The 10208-nt window shown below is 39.6% G+C and overlaps 1 long non-coding RNA gene across 1 annotated transcript in view; it reads right to left on the bottom strand.

Annotated features, from left to right (window-relative positions):
• Window positions 1-4996: 4996 nt before the first annotated feature.
• Window positions 4997-10208, bottom strand: part of LOC125613393 — a 15356-nt gene continuing 10144 nt past the window's right edge. Inside the window, exons 2-3 of the long non-coding RNA XR_007343970.1 lie at window positions 8306-8311; window positions 4997-5103 (exon numbers count right to left, since the gene is read on the bottom strand). This is a non-coding gene — a long non-coding RNA (uncharacterized LOC125613393). The remainder of the gene's footprint in view (window positions 5104-8305; window positions 8312-10208) is intronic.

Genomic DNA, 10208 nt, shown 5'->3' with positions numbered 1-10208 from the left:
GGGCTGAAACTGTTAAGGTCGGACGAGCGTCAGAGGAAGAGACCACCAAGAGACTGTCTCATGCAACAGCAGAGGGTTTATTGGGGGTCCAGCATGCTGGGGCTCAGAGCTCACTTGAATGGAGCAGAGAGCCCCGAGAACAACTTAAGCAGAGCTTATATACATTCTTCGGAGAGGGCAGGGACTTTACATACATCACAGCATCCCTTAGCAAATCATCACATACCGCGGGAAAATCAAATAACAACTCTAAAACATGATTAGCACATTCACTGGTGGGAACAAGTTGGGTAGGGGTGATTGGTCAGCACAAACAAAGGGGTATATATTTGAACTGGTTGGATTAAGCCCTGAGGTGTGTACATGCTGAGCTGCATGGTCTCTGGGAGGGGTTGTTTTTACAGAGTGACCAGATGGTCAGGAGAGATTTCTCAACATACATTTACTGGTCTCTCCGGGAGTTGTTTTGACCCCCTCCATAAATTTCAGGTCCCAGGAAAACAGAACTTAAAGAAATTGTAACTTAACAGAACTTAAAACAAATCTTATCCTTTACATTTTAACCTTTCATTTCCCACTCCTTTTTTCTGACTACTTTTAATCTTAAAAGTGATAAATTATTGAGGGGTACCACACTCTGCTTCTGCTAATCAGGTATATTGCTGTCTGATTACCATAAGTTTAACTTGTCCAATTTGAGCTTGGATAAAGGAAATTACACAGTTGAGCACACAGGGTCCTATGGACACCATTAAAAGTAAACCCAATAAAGGGCCTAATAGGGGAAGAAGGTAGGGTAGAAATCCATTAAGCCCAGTCCAGAGGGGATTTTCAAATAGTTCCCTTCTTCTCTTTTCTAGATCTTCTTGAAGCTGCTTAATTTTAGTGCGTACTATGCCTGGTTGGTGGCTGCTAGGGGGCTGCTATGGGTCCCCATCTACCCTGACTGAGTCAGGGACACCTGGCGCAGCAGATCTCTCTGTTATTTATAGATAAATAACTTAGCAGGGTGGGAATGTGCTTAGGAGTGCTCTGTGGGTTTTTCCAAGGACAAAGGCCATGTCCCTTCCTTGGACAGGTTTTGCTCTGAGATAGAGGCTGGTTTTTCATTCCCCCCTTTGTCTGGAAACTTGGGAACCAATCATGGTTTCCTCAGTTGGGGGCCTATTTGGGCAGGCTCTACATCTTGGTAAACAGTAATCCTCAGGGGACAGTCTTCAACTTCCCAAACTCACTTAAAATTGGCCTTCTAGATCCAACCTGACTCGATTTACCTATCTACACTGCCTAACCATTTCTGGCTTTATTTCCCCTAATTTTAGAAACTTTATTGCTGTAAGGAGAAGGGGTGAGAAGGGGCGACATCTCATTCTGGCTGCTTCAGGCTGAAAAGGGGTGTCGAACATGAGGGGGCTCGATGACATGGGGGACAACAACATGGGGGACATGAGTTCCCTTTTAGAAGTCAGTCCCATTTGAGGTCTGGTTGGGGAAAAACAGGTTGTCATCTGGGGATGGGTGCTTCTATGAGAGAAACAAAAAACATGAGTACTGAATAAGTGTTGCAGCAGCTGGAACATGTCACTGTACATAAGTTCCCTCACCAGGCTTTAACATCCCCAGTTATCAGGACTGTAAACATAACATTTAACTTTTAGGGTTACAGATGTCCTTCCCCTTAAGATACAGTTTAATAATTTAATGTCATCTGATCTTGCAAAGTCCTTTTACTAGTATGACCTGTGTCTAATAGAGAAATCTTTAATTCTGTTACTTAGGGGTGGATACTCATATTAGCAAACACCAAGCCTACCTGTGTAGGTTAGGAATATCTGTGGGCCTTAAACTAAAACTACTCTGGCAGTTTCTTTTGATAGTTATCAGGCATTCCTACCTAAGAATCTCTTTTGCAGCCTCCAGTTTACTTATTCATGGAAGTTACATTTAACTATTATTATTATTATTATTATTATTATTATTATTTTAAATGCCCAGGAATAGCTGTGTTTTGGCTTTGACTGTCTTTGCTAAGTGTTTAAGATGAAGCAAGTCAAACTGACTTTTGTTTCTATCTATTGTTAACAGTCAGCTGAGTTTCCCTGGGAGTCCTGGGGGAACTTATAGCAGCTTCTCAGTTCCGCTAGTGCCATTTGTGCTAGGATGGGTCCAGGCCTTGCTTGACCATGTGGCTTCCCTTGGAAGCATCAGGGATATCTCCCTTCTTTGATGACCCTACTCTTCATAGCAAACGCACTGATTGGCTTTCTGTCCTCCACTGGTCTCATTAATCTTCCTGATCCAGGAGGTTATGTGGCCCAGAGTTGCAAAGCTCTTTGGAGAAGTCCCCTATTCCCTGATTCAGACTGACTCAGAGGGCAAGAGCCAAATATTGGTTTTCTTGGCCCTTTAATTTAACTTTAATTTTAAAACTTAATCTTAAACATCCAGCAAATAAGTTTCAACAGCCTTATATTAAGAGTACTTGGCTTTAATGTCTATCTCTCTATCCTGTAGGTGATAACTCCTTATCTTAAATTAACCCAGGTTGTGTGTTCTTAAATCAGTACCTCTGCAAAACATTAACAGGCAATCTTTAGATCATTTATAAGAAAACTACAAAATAAAATTAACTAGGGTAAAAACATATTTAGTTTACATAATAGCTACCTTGAATTTTGGCAGAGTTATACATTATAATCCCCTGTTTGAGATCCTGGTAATCGTGACAAAAAACAACTTTTGGACACAACTTTAAATGTACTGAAATCTGGTCTACTTCTTTCATAGTCACTTTCACATAGAGCCTTATCTCAAGTAAGGCGGGGTTCTTCATAAATCTTAAGTACTGTGGTTCTGAAACTGATCTTTGCTTCTTAAACATCATTTTACAAAGCCTACATAAATTGTTGCTCAAGTTCACATGAATATTAGCTAACACAATATAATATCACATCTAAAACATGAATTAAAGAAAGGCTGAAAGCTTTTAACCTTTTGTAGAAAAGTATCAAAGTATTTTTGTGTTTTACAATAAAACCTTCACACAGATTAGGCTCTCATTAACTTAAAAATACATTTAAATTGTATCTCAGTGTAAAAAGTAACATAGAACTTTACATATCTTATTGATAACAAGTCCAGTTATAGAACACAAATGATATAAATAAATCTCCAACATGTTGTTTTTTTAAGCCTAAAATTACCATACAACTTTAGAACACCAGCTTGATATAATGCTCTTTTGAAGCTTCTACCTTACAGACTTGTATACCTGGAAGATATGAGCACATTAATAGCATCACAATTACACTGATGTTTCTACATTAACCAAGTTTAGCTTTTAAAGAAATGGCAGTACAGTGCTCTAAAATAACAGTTCTTATTTAACCAGTTGTTTAATTTTTATGGTTACTTGCTCTAGAAAAAACTAAAACTTAATAAACACAATGTTATGGGTAAACTTATGTTTTAAGAAATTTTTGTCTCTTTAACACATGACTGATTTTTACAATCTTATACAGACCTTAGTACAAACTTATACAGACCTTAGTACAAACTTATACAGACCTTAGTAAATCAATCAGATATCTAACAAAAGTACTCATGAGTAATCCCATATCAAATTTACTTTACTTATTTATCAAAATATTAGACAAATGTATTGAACAGTGTAAACCATTTTTTTTGTTGTTGAAGGAAAAGTCCTAGAACCAAGGCATATTAAACATTTTATAGACATTAATATTTTATTAGATTTTTGAACACTTAGAAAAACTTGTAAGCTTAAATTTAAAGACATTTATTTTTATCTGTTTATCCAATTTAAACTGAACCATTTAAATCACGTGAATTAAAGATCTTTGGATCCATTTTTTAAAATTTGTTTTTATGAGCGCTCCTTATATATGTTAATTTGTATATCATATATATGATATACGGACATATGTATATATAGACATACAACACATAACAAAAGTGTGCACACATAACAATAGTAAAGGCCTTGTAGCTTTTCGCAGGTGATATCTCCATTGCAATGTTTCAAAAACTCCACAGTTGGTCAAAGATAGAACTGATCAGAAAAACATTAACCTATGTCTGTAGGATCAAAATCATGAGCTCAAAAAAATACAGAATCTAAGGAAAAAACAAGAGTCCTAGAAAAAATGACTGGCCAGTAATTAGTAAATACCATACAATTTACATTTTTTTTTTTTTTTTTTAGGCCTCAGATCAGTCTCCTACTGAGCTTGCAGGCTTCTTTTATTTGCATTTCAACATAAGTCCTGGCTGAGGTCTGGAAGGAGCAGGGAAAAACTGCTATTCTGAGCAGACACCTCAGGCCTAACCATAAATCATAATTTTCAGGTTCGGATGTTGAAAACTATGATACAAGTTTAAGATACAATTCATAAAATTTTATATCTTTAGATCTTGTTTTGTCAACAGATACCATACTATGATTTACTATCCTTGTCCAAATTAATGCACTGGTATACACAGTGACATTTTCCCAGGCTACCCAATTCAAAATTGGTGAAAACAAACACTGAATGATTGGGAAGTTACTTGCCAACTTGGAAGTAAAGTTCTTTAGTTTTCCATCCTAAGTATTTAAGTTCTCTGGCATGAATTTTCTGAAATCATAAACTAAACAATTACCTAAACCCAACTTTTAACTGCAAGATTGTGCAATGCTTCAAAAACCCATTCAGATACCAGATTGTTACAATAAAAAAATCATCTTTTAGATACACATTCAGCCAAGATCATCCCCAAGAAACAATCTATAATATCAACACATTACTGCATTCATTGTCCCTTTTTTAAGTAGACAGAGGTGGAATAATCCTTAAAGTGTAGGTAAGGAAGAGGGAGTTCCCCAAAGCAAAATCGCTTTGGCAGCTGCTGGGAGTCTCTCAGTCCCCCCTTTTACTTACAGGATTAGTTCCTCTGGTTTGGTTTGACCCCAGGCACCAGGCACTCTCTATATCTCCTAACTTTTCAGTAGTCAGCTCCCAAAAAGTTCATCCTCTGCTTGCAGTTGTCTCAAGTGCTAGGCTTCCCCAAGAAGGCAGAGTGGGGACTCCTCTAAAGTCCCCTCTGGGGTGCCAAAATTTATGACTGAAAGTTCAGTTCCCATCCCCAAAGCCAATTAATGCCAATTTAATAATGAAGACAGGGTTTTGAGAAAAGTTAAAGTGAGATATCAAAGTTCTTAGATCCCCAGCAGGCATTTCCCTCTGCAGTGGGTGCACTCAAGCCATCTACGGGAAGAAAAGGAAACACTGCTTCCCTAATCTCGCTTAACAAAGGGGAGTAAAGTTTATCAAAGTTCTTTAAAACACAGCTAAAAGGGGTGTAAAAGATGAGAACAGAAAAGCTGGCGGTTTTATTGACTTTTGGTCCCTTACAGGAGAAGCATACTAGGGACAATTTAGGCTAAAATTTAGCTAAAGTTACCTCCACACATCTAAGGCAGATTGGAACTTGGGACTCTGCATCTGTCCAAAGTAAAACAATGCCATCACACTTAACAGAGACACAGACAAAGACACACAAAGACATAGATTCCCTTTTCAGATTGTCAAAAAAACGAAAGTGGGTGCTGGCCCCAAGCCAACTGGGGCCTTCCCTTCAGACAAATGGATTGGGGGAGCCTCCCCTTCAGATTGGGTCTGATGACCCCAGATTGGGAGATTAGTTACACAAACAGTGAAAGTAACGACACAGACAATAAAGATAGACAATAGACGTCCAACACGAGTTTGAGACAGAGACCAAAACTGAGTAGCCGGCAAAACCTGACGGGCTGGCAATAGTGTCACCGAATCTGAAGCAAAATATAACCGAGTCGAGGAGACTATTGTTCCTCGACCTCCTGAGTCCTCTGGGGCGTCCCCCAGGGATGTGGCCTGTGGCTCTATGACACGTCTGTCAGCCACCGTCGGAGAGAGCTCACGCTCTTTACCGACAGCCACCCTGCCAAGCCCCAACCTGAAAATCATGCGAAAAGAGGCGCCTTACTTACCCCGAGAGGAGCCCATTGGTGTCTCTCGTCCGCCGCTGCCGGCTTCCCAGCCAACGCACCAAGATGTTAAGGTCGGACGAGCGTTGGAGGAAGAGACCACCAAGAGACTGTCTCATGCAACAGCAGAGGGTTTATTGGGGGTCCAGCATGCTGGGGCTCAGAGCTCACTTGAATGGAGCAGAGAGCCCCCGAGAACAACTTAAGCAGAGCTTATATACATTCTTCGGAGAGGGCAGGGACTTTACATACATCACAGCATCCCTTAGCAAATCATCACATACCGCGGGAAAATCAAATAACAACTCTAAAACATGATTAGCACATTCACTGGTGGGAACAAGTTGGGTAGGGGTGATTGGTCAGCACAAACAAAGGGGTATATATTTGAACTGGTTGGATTAAGCCCTGAGGTGTGTACATGCTGAGCTGCATGGTCTCTGGGAGGGATTGTTTTTACAGAGTGACCAGATGGTCAGGAGAGATTTCTCAACATACATTTACTGGTCTCTCTGGAAGTTATTTTAACCCCCTCCATAAATTTCAGATCCCAGGAAAACAGAACTTAAAGAAATTGTAACTTAACAGAACTTAAAACAAATCTTATCCTTTACATTTTAACCTTTCAAAACAACAGCCATTCTATTGTCTCACCCTTCTGTGGGTGGCTGGGCTCAGCAAGGTGACTCTTCTGCTGGTTTCTTTTGAAATCTCCCATGTAGTTAAAATCAGACCAGAGTCTGGACTAGAGTCATCTGGAAGCTTAATTAGCACACTGGAATAGCTGGGCCCTGCCTCCTCTCCGTACAGTCTCAGAGCCACTTCCCATGGCCTCTGCTGCTGGGTGGAGACATTTTCTATGAAGAAAAGGGATATCAGCCCTTTTTTTCTATTAGCCAAGGGCTCCCAAAAGCAAATGTCCCAAGAAGAGGAAACAGAAGCTGCCAGTCTCGAGGTCTCTAGTCATGGAACTGGCTCTGCAGTACATCCAGCACATCTGTTGGTAAACAGGAGTCAAATGCCAACAGAAGTGTCTATGCATGGCATGAATGCCAAACCATAGTAATTTGGAGTCCCTCTTAGAACCTTGCTACCACACCATGCTTTTAAAAGCAAATTATACCATATAGAATAAATAGATGAGAGAGTAGACTTGATACAAATGAAAGTGAATTTCTAAGAAAAATCACAATTATGCTATATTGGACACTAAACTTGTTTAGGTCACATTTTTGTGAGTTGACCATAACAGAAAGGCTTCAAGAAAGGAATGGAATAATGTCAGATGTGAAAGGTCATTATGAATTAATAATAGCTCAAAATTAAGAACTCTTAGATTATGATGTTGATTTTAGAGCTCTTTGAAACTTAAAGAATGGGCCTGGAATTGTAACTCAGTGGTAGAGCACTTGCCTAGCACGTGTGAGGCCCTGGGTTCGATCCTCAGCACTACATAAAAATAAATAAATAAAGGTATTGTGGCCATCTACAACTAAAAGAATTTTTTAAATAAGTAAAATAAAACCAAAGGAAATCTTAGAAATGTTCAGTCCAGAAGTTGTTCTATTTGTAAAAATTATATTTTCGTGCAATTTTTATGAACTTCTTTTGTATATGATTCAGCTCCATGTCTAGCATAGTCTAAAAAAAATAGCTGAACTGTGGGCACAGAGAAGGATGAAAGCACCAAGAAAGGCAGATGAGAGAGTGGAGACATACTTAGCCCCCTTCAGGATTTGGCAGGGGAGCAGCAGGATGAAGCAATCCAGAAACTTCCAAGAATCTAATAAAATTTTAGAACAGAATAATAAAAAAAAAAAACTCTCTTGAAACCTTCAAATGGAAACTTCAAAAAAGGAAAAATAGAAATTCGACATTAAGTCCATCCAGACCAATCTTACTACGAAGACAAAAAGCCTGATATGTCAGGGGATGAGCATTCAGATTTTTCCCAAGACAACCCCATCCCTGGGCACATCTATTCCCAGCACTCTGTGAGTACTCCTCCTACTATTTTTGTACTCAGCAAGAAGCTTATTTCCAGCAGATGAATTTATAAATTGTTTGACCAGCTAGATTTTTCAAAAAAGATCCTTGAGAGGATAAATAAATGCAGCAACCTCTGCATAGTGTCCTCAGATATTATGGTGAAACTGGAAATTTTAAAGTAGGACTGGAAACTCCCAGGGGCTGAAGTCAGAGGGGCAAAGCATGCCTTTATTGCTCTGCTCTGTCACTTGAAATTGGACAAAGCTCCCTTCTGCAAACTCACCGGACTGTGAGCTTCATGAGGGTACAGACCATGTCTTCTCCCTGTGGTATCAACACTTCCTAGCACAACATCTGTTGCAGAGTTTACTATTAAATGTTAGCTGGATTAATTAATGGATGTGTTAACTAGTCAATTAGAGAAGCACTTGTTTCTCTCCAGCTATGCAGTTGCTTACACTCATTTCCATCATTTCTCAAGAGTCTTATATATTCAAGGCTGATTAGACAGTAAAGAAAAGGACTTGTTTCAAAAGCTCTTGGAATTTGTACATTTAAATGGATGGCCTAAATTAAACACCGCCTGGGGTACACAAGCTATACCCAATGTAGATGAAGATGCAAAAAGCTCAAAATATTTCTCAAAACTCTATCAGAATGTGTTAGCTGCAAAGACAATCAATCATAATGCCTTATCTGAGTATATCTGCTTGCTCCATGTGGAACTCTCCCTCCCCGACTGTAAATTCAAGAATTGAAGCCATAATTATGATCACAGTAACTGCCAATGTGCATGGGCTGCCTCTGTATGCCAGGCACTCTTCAAATGCTTTACATATTTAATCCTTGCAACATTTTGTGTTTTGGTATTAACATCATCCCCATCTTATAGATGAGGTAACTGAGAACAGAGAGATTCATTTTCCAAAGTCACCCAGCAGAAATCCCCTTTGGGGTAGAACATTGTTTACCAAAGGTAATCTGCTGGGACCCAGGGTCTCTTCCTTCTTTCCCAAATTTTATTTCTAACACACCAGCTTCATCATGTGGTATCCCACACTTATTTTCTATTATATGGTGTGTTTTGTTTCATTTTGTTTGAAAGGCGTAACGGTATACAGCAAAAGGCAAGAACTTTGTGGTATTGTTTTTCAAGAATGTAGAGTAGCTACACTAATCACTGAATTGTGGGCACAGAGAAGAATGAAAGCACCAAGAAAGGCAAATGAGAGAGTGGAGACCTACTTAGCCCCCTTCACAATTTGGCAGGGGAGCAGCAGGATGAGTAGCCCCACCAGAAAGCACCATCCAGGATGGAATTCAGCTAAACACTGTGGCAAGGGCCAGAGGACATCAGTGTTCAATGCCGGCCTCAGTTAAAATTACCTGTAAAGTGATCAAAAAAGTAAAAACAGTCAAGATTTCTGGGTCCCCCTTTTGATTGGGGGTTGGGAGTGGTAGAGAGCTCTGGCTCTAGAATGCTTGTTTGCTTGTTTGTTTGTGTTTAAGCTTCCAAATGGATGTAATGTTGAAAACCCAAGCTTGGCCCAGGCACTGATGGCGCATGCCTGTCATCCTAGCCACTTGGGAGACTGCGGCAGGAGGACTGCATGTTCAAAGCCAGCCTCAACAACTTAGTGAGAACCTAAGCAACTTAATGAGAACCCCAGTCAAATTAAAAAATCAAAAGGGCTTGGGTGCAGCTCAGTGGTAAGTGCCCTGGGTACAATCCCCAGCAAAGAAAGAAAGGAAGAAAATTCTAAGCTTGTCTAAGATTGGAAATCACAGCTCCAGCAGCATAAATATTTTATTTTACCAGAATATATCAATGTCTATCTAAAAGCAACAACTTCTGAGGTAATTTTTTCCAGTTAAGGGCATGAGGTCTATACCCCCCACAGAAAAGGGATGTTCATTTTTCTGGTATTATCTGAGAGCACCCAGCCTATAGTTAATCTTGAATTTGTTCAGGGCAACATACAGCCATCATAACACAGATGTTGCTGGTGAAAACTATAAAATTCAGCCTGGAGGCACAGTTGTCAATTTTCTTCAGCTGAAAATCTCTCCAGCTTTGGAAAGAAAAAGGGCTTGTCTATGACCAAATGGATACTTATTTTGTGAAAACAACATTTTTCTTCTTGCTCTGAATTTTTCATGAGAAAGAGAAATATAACAACCCCCCCCCCCC

Source organism: Marmota marmota, unplaced genomic scaffold (assembly GCF_001458135.2).
Source record: "Marmota marmota marmota unplaced genomic scaffold, marMar, whole genome shotgun sequence".
NCBI lineage: Eukaryota > Metazoa > Chordata > Mammalia > Rodentia > Sciuridae > Marmota > Marmota marmota.
The sequence above is the reverse complement of the archived record's forward strand: the minus strand, read 5'-3'. Positions and strand labels throughout refer to the sequence as shown.